Below are 11,420 nucleotides of genomic sequence, written 5' to 3' on the forward strand. Positions count from 1 at the left end.
TTCGAAGGCATGACCTAGATGACGTTGTATATGATAGAATTAATTATCAACAATTTTTTTGTACATTTTTTTAAATAATGTGTACATGTGTATGTATATCATTTGTGAGCAAAGATTTTATGAGATATTAAGAGTATACTTGTTTAATATTTGGCAACTGATGATACTAATGCTTCACAAATACGTTTCATGAAAAAGTATTTTATGATGTTTGTGGAGAAATTTGCTTCGACATCCAATTGCTCTGGATTCCAATGTTTCCAGAACGAATTATGCTCGCTAACCAAAGTATAAATGTACTCATTTTTGCACTACCTACTACAAATTTTCATAAAGTTAAACGTATAATGAAGTTTAGGTACACTGTCAGGATTTTACAAAAATAGTAAAAATATAAAACAAAATATTCACGAAAAAAAATCTAATTGGTGAAATAATGAAAAATTCTTATAAACCTACCTCTATTTTAAATATTATACAAATCGATTTTATTTGAAAGAATTTAATACAAAGAATATTGTACAATACAATCACATGATGGCAATTAATAATAGGTAATTGGTCTTGATATTTCCAACTTTAATTGATTTGAATATTTCCAATGACGCTTATTCATTTAAGAGATATTAAGGGTTTTTAAAAGAGTTGTCCAGGAAAAAAATTCACATGTTAGAACTAGTAATAATACCTCATAAACTTCTGATTTGCCAAAAGGAAATTATAGAAAATTCCCCTTTTAGATGTGAATGTTGTGGTTTGCATTACGTATTTAAATACTACAACTGATTAAATTATTCATGTTTTAAATTAAATATTTTTATTGATTTATTTGTGAAATATCACTTTCATTCAAAAATATAATTCCACAATTTGAGTTATGTGAATCAAAAAAAAAAAACCCTTATCCGCACCCAATGGTGCATAGGGCACTGCGTCATATAAACGCAGTGTTATCTTGATCGTTTACACATGAAGGAAAGGTGATCAGCCTTCCGCTTCAGGTACCAGTCCAGGGTAGTATTGAATAAATATTACAGTAAAAAAATCACTTATATTTATTTTACCCCCCTTTGGAATCGAACCTGGGACCTCCAGAACGGTAGCCGAGCGTGCTGACCATTACACTACGGAGGCGGACAATTCGAATTTTTAAAGCACTATATTTAATAACTGTTGAAAACAATTATTTTTGCTTTCATTCATTAATTCAACAGTCGTTTTGTGGTACTCTCTATCGACTATATATTTTCAAACGTTGTATGACAAAATGATGCGGAATGCATCGAAATACATGTCACAATAGATTATAAGAAAAGGTATTTTTACCAAGTAAAAGGTAAGCTAAAATTATATATTGTATTAATAAAGTAAATAATTCAACTTTATTACATTTTTCAGACAAAAAATATATGCGCCACACCGCACCAAATAGTTATAATAGAAAAAATCTCACACCATGAAATTCTGAATGATTTTTTTGTTGTATATGTCTCGTATAGAAATTTCAAGGAATTTATTTACAAAATCTATGAGAAAAGCAAAAAAGGCAAAGATGACACAATTCTTTTTAAAACATTTAAATGAGATTTGGGCCACATTTAAAGCTTTTAATTGACGATATATTATGATCAGTCAAGACATATTGACTCTTGTTACTTCTGTTACTACATAAATATTTTAAGAATAGTTTAAGTATTTTAACATCATATCTAACAAATCAACAAGGAATCTGAATTTTTCCATGAATACAAAGATCTTCAAAATCCTCATTTCAATAGTTAATTCTCTTTTACTCTTTTTACTAACTGATTAAGATATTTTTACAATAATTTCTTGTATGCAAGTTTATGCAATAATAAAAAAGGACCTGTCGATAAAAATATAATGCGACCATGCGGAGAAATTAATGGTCATTGGGAATGTACAAGGACGGTGATCAAGAGGACAGAACGACTCAGAGATATGACTAAAGCTTTACTAGTGAAGCTGATCAAAGGACCACAATATGAGACATTGTAAACCATGACTAACTGAGTATGAGAGAGAGAGAAAGGTAAAATAAAGGGTTCAAAAGCCCCGTCAATCAGTTTTGTTAAGGCTTCAAACGATACCAAGGGATGGGCACTGTATTCTGTATGGATTGAAAATAATTGGTTGAGATCTGATTTAGGCAACATGTCAAATTTTTAACCACATAACATTAACCAATTTTAATAAATGAATAAAATTTAGTGTTCGTTCTTGTTCGATTTTTTGTCTTGACAAAAAATCAAAGATAATGATTTAATAGAAGATACTCGATATGTATGATTAAAATGATAAATTTATTCAAATTCTGATTCCTAAACTGTTAACTCTACTATTGATTAAATGAACGTAGAGTTATCGGTCTTGCGATTCATATTTTTCGATCTAGGAATGCATCACATTTGATGGGACAGGCGCCGTGGCGTAGTTGGGTAGACGCTCGACTGCGAAACTGGCGTCGCGGGTTCGATTCCCGCCAATAGCAAAATGAATTCAAGATAGGTTTATTTTCATTTGGCCTGGGTGTTTGTGGTATATTTTTTACATTTACCTTTCCTATCCTTACTATCCTACCTGCAGACAATAATCCAAAAAAGATGCTTTGCGGGTTATTACCTTTATAAAAAAAAAAAACAAAAAGAAGGATATTGTTGTCACATTGTAAAGGAATATTAGGTACTATGTAAGAAGAAAAGAAGAAAAGGACCAATCAACTAAAAACAGAACTAAAGGTTTACAATGTTTGTACTTTAAAAAGCTATTTAAAATTACGGGGTAAATAGTCCTTGAACATATAAGTTCTTATTTTTAGGTATTGGGCGATAAATATTCCTAATAATCATTTCCAAATTAAACGCATACAGCAAGCATAAACAATAAATAATATGTTTAATATGTTTAATCCTAGTGCATTTAACCTCGACTCATAACGCATGTTTGTGCTGAACCTTTTAGTGCATGTCGGTGTTCGGGTCGACCGAAAATCGCATGTGTTAAATGGTGCTATGGTAGTGAAGGGTGGTATTGTTTGCATGATGTGGTAGTGATTGTCCTGACGAAGAGACGGGTACGTCTCGAAACCGGTAGCCATAAAAATCTCGGTGAGTGGTTATATACAAATATTAGTAACATTTTTGTAAAAAAATAAATAAGTAATAATTAATAAATGTAAGTCCCTCTCCAAGCACAAAAGCTTAGTCTCTTTTTTGGAGAGGACTGCGTTTTTACTTTTAAGATTGTAATATGTAATAGTAGATGTCTAAAAAATAAATTTAAATTATTTAAAATAAACTTTTGTAACCATATCAAATAATAAAACAAAAATAAATTTTATAAAAATTAACCTATCCATATTTTTTCTGAATCAGGACTTCTTCGAATTTCAGTCTGTTGGGTTTTCAGTTGCATAATATGCAGTAAAGGCTTCCTGTTAGAGTTACGCTCGCAAATTTCCGGGACTCCTTACTATCCAGCCCGTATATTATCCTCACCGCAGTGCGGTCTCATGAGCCAGCTACCGGTGACTAGCCCTGCAGTTCCTCTTCATCAGATAAAAGAGAAATATTAATGTGAGAACTGGAATATAAATACGCCGGCAAAACCACGTATTGTCAGTACAACGCGTCAGTTCCGACCGAACTCACGTTGGCCAATCCCGCAATATTTATTAAGTTATAATATAGTACAATCGCGACGTATTTTTAAAAGAAGCAAATTGTACTAACAACTTGAGATTTTTATTGTTAATATAATTAAGGAAATCAGTGAGATACGGAGTATAACGTATTTTCCATTGTTACCGTATACGCGGGAAAGTTAGTTTATTTTTGTTAGTGTTGTGTGTTGTTGTTTTGTTTCGATACTAAGTTATACGAAGATTTTAGTGCGTTTATACACGGCGATTGTGAACTTGGTTTGTGTTGTAAACCAGTTATTTAGCAAAATACTAAAGATGTATAAATTACTACACACGTTACTTCTTCTCTCATCTGTATGTGGAGGACCTCTGACTCATTATAGTGGTAATTAGATTTTATATTTGTATTATATTTACTCAATTAACACGTATTAAGAATTATTTCTTCAAATCAAGTGATAATAACGAGTCTTAGTGAATAAACATGATTTCGTCAGTGATGTGCAAATAATGTAAATATCAATCAAAAGAAGTTTGGCTTATCTTATTTGTGCAGTTATTTTTTATGCAATAATTTATTAGACAATTGCCAGAGAGATGATCAAATCTTCTTATTTTTTATCTTTAATTTTTTTGTATATATCGTTGAAAAATATTTGGCCAAAGATAAAATTTTGTGCACACACACAGACGTATGTATATATGTATATATATATATATATATATATAAATATATATATATATATATATATATATATATATATATATATATATATATATATATATATATATATATATATATATATATATATATATATAAGTATATATACATATATATATAAATATATATATATATATATATATATATATATATATATATATATATATATATATATATATATATATATATATATATATATATATATATATATATATATATATATATATATATATATATATATATATATATATATATATATATATATATATATATATATATATATATATATATATATATATATATATATATATATATATATATATATATATATATATATATATATATATATATATATATATATATATATATATATATATATATATATATATATTTATACAAATGATTAATTACAATAATGTACCGAATTACTGAGTTTTCTCGTGCCTAAGGTATTTTTTATAATGCTTATTTATAAATCTTCACAAAAGAAAACAGTTTGTGACATGGTGCAATTTTTGTAAAATATGACTGAAACATAATTAATTTTCCTATCCTGTGTACTCTAAAAAAATTAAGGCACAATTATCACTAATCAAATTATTTTTTATTTTTCTATGCGTGAAAATTTATATGAGTACATAGTCCCAAGAAAAAAGGAGTACCTATATACAATAGAAAACTCGATTTTATTAGTTTTCACTAATTAAATACACATTTGGCAAATTTCTAATTATCTTATTTATATTCATTTTATAATTTCTCTTCTACTTTAGTGGATGTTTTATGGTTGGTGCTACTTTTTTGTTTGGTGTGGAATGTTTTGCATTCGGAATATTTGCATTCGGAAAAAATAGAAGTAAAATAGATATTTTGAAGGTGCTGGGTGTAGTTTTTTTAATTAGTATCCTTAGATGAGTGGTTATTGTGGCGCTTTATTGGCATGCATGATGTCCCGCTTTTGGTTACCATCTGGTATAACATTCATACATAATATTTTACCTCCTCACCTCTTTTTCAATAATATATTTCCCTGGTATTTGAACCCTGTATCAAAGAACTGGTGCGTTTGTTGGCGATTCTTTTATATATATATATATATATATATATATATATATATATATATATATATATATATATATATATATATATATATATATATATATATATATATATATATATATATATATATATATATATATATATATATATATATATATATATATATATATATATATATATATATATATATATATATATATATATATATATATATATATATATATATATATATATATATATATATATACTATCCAATTTTACTGCACTACACTACAGTAGAATTATGTTAAACGTACGTTGAAAAAAATGCATACACGAAATCCTCCTTATTATAAAATATTGTTCTATTTATTTATGTTTATTTTTATTGAATATACACACTCATGTCGATTCATCAAGTTTTAATAATTAATATAATAACTTTCAGTAACATTTAAAGTAGGTGCGCATTATAGTGTGTGTGTGTGTGTGTGTCTGCGTGCGTGTGTGCGTGTGTGTGTGTGTGTGTGTGTGTGTGTGTGTGTGTGTGCGTGTGTGTGTGCGTGTGTGCATGATAAAAATATTTCATGTTGAAAATAATACTCTTTCAAATTTTTTTTTATCCATACTAACATATTGATTAGGAAGTTATTTTTTCCGCATTTTTTCTTGTGCATTTTTATTTCTTAAGCTTTGTTGTAAATTTTGTACGAGGTATCGACACATCATTATCGGAATAAAAGATACGGTGTCCGCAAACCGAATCATCGTAAAGGAAGTTATCAGACGCGGGTCATTGACTATCGCTTGTTCTGTGCCAATACTGTTGGCTAACCTTCATCCTTCATTATTTTGTTTCGTCATTATTCTCTAACAACTGCGTTTAATCGTCGCTCACAAGGGTAACCGGACGACTTATGAATCGGAATTAAATTGATTTCCCTCCCGTTTTCACGGTAACACTGAGACTTGTACAATGCGTTATTTTTATATCATTTATTTTTTAGATACTATCTGACCAGTTGATTGTTATCATACATATTCTTTTTATTTTCTTTAAAACCATTATTAAACTTAAACTTAAAACTAGACGTTTTAAGCACTCGTGTTATATTTTTTTGTATTCATTTTAAAGGAAAAGTCATTGAAACATCTACATTTTATCATTTAATGACAAATGAAGAAAACACTTTAATTTAATAATTTCATTGCATACCCACACGTTCATATTTAAGTATCTATAAAACCTAATGGACGAGTATATTTAAAAAAGAAAAGAAAAATATTGAACAACCCAATTTAATTAGAGTTATTCACGAATAAACCAGAAATATTCAAAGCTACTGATAAATAGAATCGATTAAATAACCGGTAAAACTGCTATTATTTATTTTTCAATGACATTAACTTAGTATCATGTTATCATGATTTTAATATGTACACGATTTTTTTTTTTCTATTGACAGTCTCAAACATATTTTCAACGTATTCAAAATATTGTTCGAGAAATTCATTGGCCGATGTTCGTTGTTATTTACGTAAAATAATATAGCGTTTTTTTAGAGGTTTGTTTTTAAACTGGCGTCATTGTTTCTACAGACTGTCAATTTGACCTGTTTTTGAAACCATTGACGTTTACATATTTAAATCCCTAGTGGCCTTAGACAAGTGTTATATTTTTATATTAAAATCATCATATTATTCCACAAAAGTAGATGCCAAATAGTAACAATATTTTCACCATTGAAAACCTTTGGCTTGGAAACTAGCGTTTTTTACATTAGTAAACCCCAGACTAGTCTTTGACAAGTTTTTCATTTTCATATTTAAATCATCATGTTATTCCGCAAAGTTGATGACAAATCAATCATTACAGTCTTAAACTCAAAATATTGTTGGCAAATGGGTGAACGGAGGCCACTGAAAACTGTAATGTTATGGTTTTTGAGATCTTAACCTAAAAAAACTATCCTTTGATTCGTGCCGCCATTATGAATTTGTACATTTGATGTAACATGATGAACTTATTTTCAGACGACAATGACTGCACATTACCAAACGGTGAAACAGGGGAGTGTCGGCTCGTTCACGATTGTCCGGAAATCATAGAGTAAATATTCATTTTAAATCACGCCTCAAGTCTTTCCTTTTCATTCATCATTGTCTTTATTCTCTATACACGTCACCCTTGCCATCTTCTTGATATAGAAAAATACTAACACTTAACTATCCACAACCCTAATTTGATAACCAAATCTATTTGTTTTCAAAACGATTATCTTCTACGTGTACTCGCTCTGCGAATAACCGAACAAGAATAAAGAACAATTCGATTATTTAGGTTAAAAAAACATAAATCAAAAATATTCTTAAAAAATATCATTTACACAATTAAGATAGCTAGAAAAGGTTAACAACGAAAATTCATTATTGATGTGATATCTGCATAAATAAAAATGCAAATTATCGTTTGTTTAAAACCTACAATTATTCACCATTTGTTTTGAAAATTGACACAACGTTGCATTTGAATACATACGTATTATAAATATATTTTTTTTAATAAACCTTTTTTCACCGCAATGGCAGCGTCATCTATTGAACACAATAGCAACACACGCAAGACCAAATATTGCTCATGCGTTTAAACAGGATGTTTCTTGACAGCAGCTGTCTCTTATAATTTTCAATGTTCTCGATTGCATTGTTGATAAAAAAATACATTGCTTCACAATCATTTAAGATATTTTTTTCCTTTCCGCTGGACTAGACTGAGCCATAGTGACGCGTAGCCGTATACAGCTAGTTTTTAATAATTTGATTACTTTGGCATGGCTGTAAAACGATCATCTCTTTTTTAATTGAAATATCAACGTCTTTGTCTAAACATGTAATCGTTTAGTTAGGTAAAAATAACTATCGTACTTATCAATTATAAGGCTTCTCTTGCTAATTTTATTCATGAATCCTTTAAAACCAGGGATAGTACCCACACATTTTATTAGTCCATTTCTTACCATTATTATAATTTTAAATCAATGATCCAATTCTGACATGAATGAGATAATTGACATCACTAAAAATACTTTATTATTCCTTTTGATAAATCATTAACATCACTCTAAATAATACAATTTTCATATTCAATTAATACTCTCTTGTAATATCCGGAAGTTGGTGACTTTTCTTCTTCTTATTTCTTACATATATTCAAAGTATTTGAATCAATTGTCCTTTCAAAGGCATGAGAAAATAATGTTTCAATCCTTTAAGCTAATCATTTCATTTCAATACGTAGAAAGTTTAATAGGAAATTAAGGAAGAATATATATGTAATACATTTAGATAGCTTTTTAGATATTTACTCTTTATATATATATACAGGTGGCGCAATGAGTATAAATGATTTTTAAAAAATTATTAAGAATATATTAATGAAACTACCAACGTCAAAAACACATATCGCTCACTCCATTCAACACCGTCATAAATCAAAAAACTTGATTTTTCAGGAGATCGTTTTTAAAGTTTAAGAATAAAATAAAATGTATTAAAAATAAATATCAAGACACTTATTGAACTTTTTACTGTGCAACAGATCTTTTTAGGTAAAACCTGAAGGTTTTTTCTCTATTTGAAATATATTCAGTAAATATAAAAAAATTATTAGAAAATACATTTTTTTCAAAATTCAGAAACAACACTTTCTGCCCTGTAACGGGTAAATATTAAGTTAAAAACATGTCGCTTTTGCTGGGATATAGTACATTTTCTGGGCATTCCGAAAACATGCACAACTGAGAATTCATGATTTATGATACATGACGTTCTTGAAAGTTCTCCCGCATTTTTTCTTATAGGACATTTGATGGCTCAAGTTTTCGTTTATAGGCCTCAAACACAACGCGCTTCAAAAGTCAACATTACTCGAGAAATCGTGTGATATTAGTTTGCGTACTGTAAATTTTGTTTCAGTAGTTCTGAATTTTATTCTATTTTTTTATTTCTCTGTGCATATGTACAAATGTGATAAACATGTTCACATAGTTCCCTTTGCATGTGTACCTAGATATATTATGTGAAATCACGTTATTGAAAAAAAACGTTTTTTTTTTTTAAATATGTAACTTGTGGGAATATTAGCGGCATGTGTATGTACTTATATATATATTTTTTAGTAAAAAGATGTTTTTATACTGCAAAAATAATATAAATAATGAAACAATATTTATGGAGGTATTTAATAAGCAACTTACTCGTAATTTAAAAATTAAATGAATGAAAGGGAGTATTTGGGTACTATTTTGTATGTATATTTAGAAATATATTTTTTTAAATATCCACTTGTATTACCACTATGAGTTTTATTTTATATCACACGACTATTTTTGAAATAATAAAGAAGTTTTAATTACACCCGTAGATGAAAACATCTGTAGTTATCGAAACTAGTCGTGTGTAATGAAATAAAACTCATTAAGTGATATTATACGTGTTTATTTTTTTTTAAATAATCAACAGTCATTCCACAAAGTTAATGGCAAATCAATAAATAATATGATATTTAAACAATTCAATACTATGTCCCCAGCAGAAAGGATGTGGTTTAATATATACTTAATGGTTTTTATTTCATTTTAAAAATTGCATGCCCAATTTGTGCATGATTGGAGGCAGAAGAAATTACATTACTGTAATGGTGGTTTCCCTGGCTTGTATTTATATGAACTTCCTTCGCTGGCATCTTCTCTCGGTATCCGTTATATTGACGATTGCACTTGTGTCTGTATTCGTATAAAATGTTACTTAATTTTAAAACGCATTTCAGATTAATACAGAGTCGTTCGGGAGTACATAAGAATTCTGTGAGATGCGGGTTCTCACATCTTACTGAAGTAGTTTGTTGCAATAAAAACGTCAGCGCTTTGAATCAAGGTAAAAAAAACTAGGGCTTTAACAATAATTATTCGTTTGTTACTAACTCCAACAAAATATATACACATGTACATATTTGTAGTCGGTTGTGGTTGGGTTCTTAGTTCCTCTTAAACACCTTGGTTCCTACTTTCAACAATAGTATTCAAAGACCCTACTTATCATACATACACCAAATTAATGAGAAAAAGTATTCAAGTGTCAAGTGTTTTTGTATATAATACAATGGCCAAGTTTAAAAAATCATTATTTTGTCCGGACTACGGAGATTACACTGATTATAGTATTAACTTGTATCGTTGTGGTCTCTTGATGAGTAAAAAATAAGCTTTTTGCATTTCAAACACGTGAAATATGTAGGAACGATGTCATAAAGATGTTGAGTGTCTTTTGTTTTTTTCGATTATTTAAATAACTATAGAACTGATAGGATATCACAAGATAGCTGTCATTTATGTATAATAACGGAATCTTAAATATTTTTAGGTTAGAAAATTTGAAAAATTGTTATGTTTTATTAATGTCAAATGTTTCAATTTCAAAGCACAAAAAGTAGGGAAACGTAGAATAATATTATTATAAAAAAAATTATGTTTACAGTAAGTTAGCTGTTTAAAACTAAAAATAATTCAATTATTGCAAACTTTCCAAATGGATCTGCATAGCGCAACTAATCAATGTAGTCCTTACGCATATATCGTAAAAATCTACATAAATTTATAGATATTTAGATTCAAGCGTTATAGTAGAATGAAATAGCCCGAAAATATAGGAGTATCTCAATATCATCACTTCGTTATTTCTGAAGAGCCCTTTGAACTCCTTTCCCAAATACCTAGTAAATAATACTCTCACTGTTCTAAGCATCTTACAGCAAGGATTACGCAATATTTCATATGGGAGCATGTATTTGTGGTATAATATACTTAATAGGGGGTTTGCAAAGGTTGGCCCTATAAATAACACGATACATCATAACACAAAGACGAATAAAAATTGGTCCTAAATTAATACTTCTTTCTTTATGTTTAAATTAATGTTTTGCAAAAATTCAGACTACCT

General features: G+C 28.4%; 1 long non-coding RNA gene across 1 annotated transcript; it reads left to right on the top strand.

The window, feature by feature from the left end:
- Positions 1-3,660: 3,660 nt before the first annotated feature.
- Positions 3,661-10,358, top strand: LOC148301304 (uncharacterized). Its single transcript, XR_015838809.1, has 3 exons — positions 3,661-4,049; positions 7,458-7,533; positions 10,252-10,358. It is a non-coding gene; the product is annotated as an uncharacterized LOC148301304 (long non-coding RNA).
- The last annotated feature ends 1,062 nt before the right edge of the window (positions 10,359-11,420 follow it).

Source organism: Brachycentrus maculatus, unplaced genomic scaffold, assembly GCF_059751285.1.
Source record: "Brachycentrus maculatus isolate JH-2025_06_01 unplaced genomic scaffold, ASM5975128v1 h1tg000584l, whole genome shotgun sequence".
Taxonomy (NCBI): domain Eukaryota; kingdom Metazoa; phylum Arthropoda; class Insecta; order Trichoptera; family Brachycentridae; genus Brachycentrus; species Brachycentrus maculatus.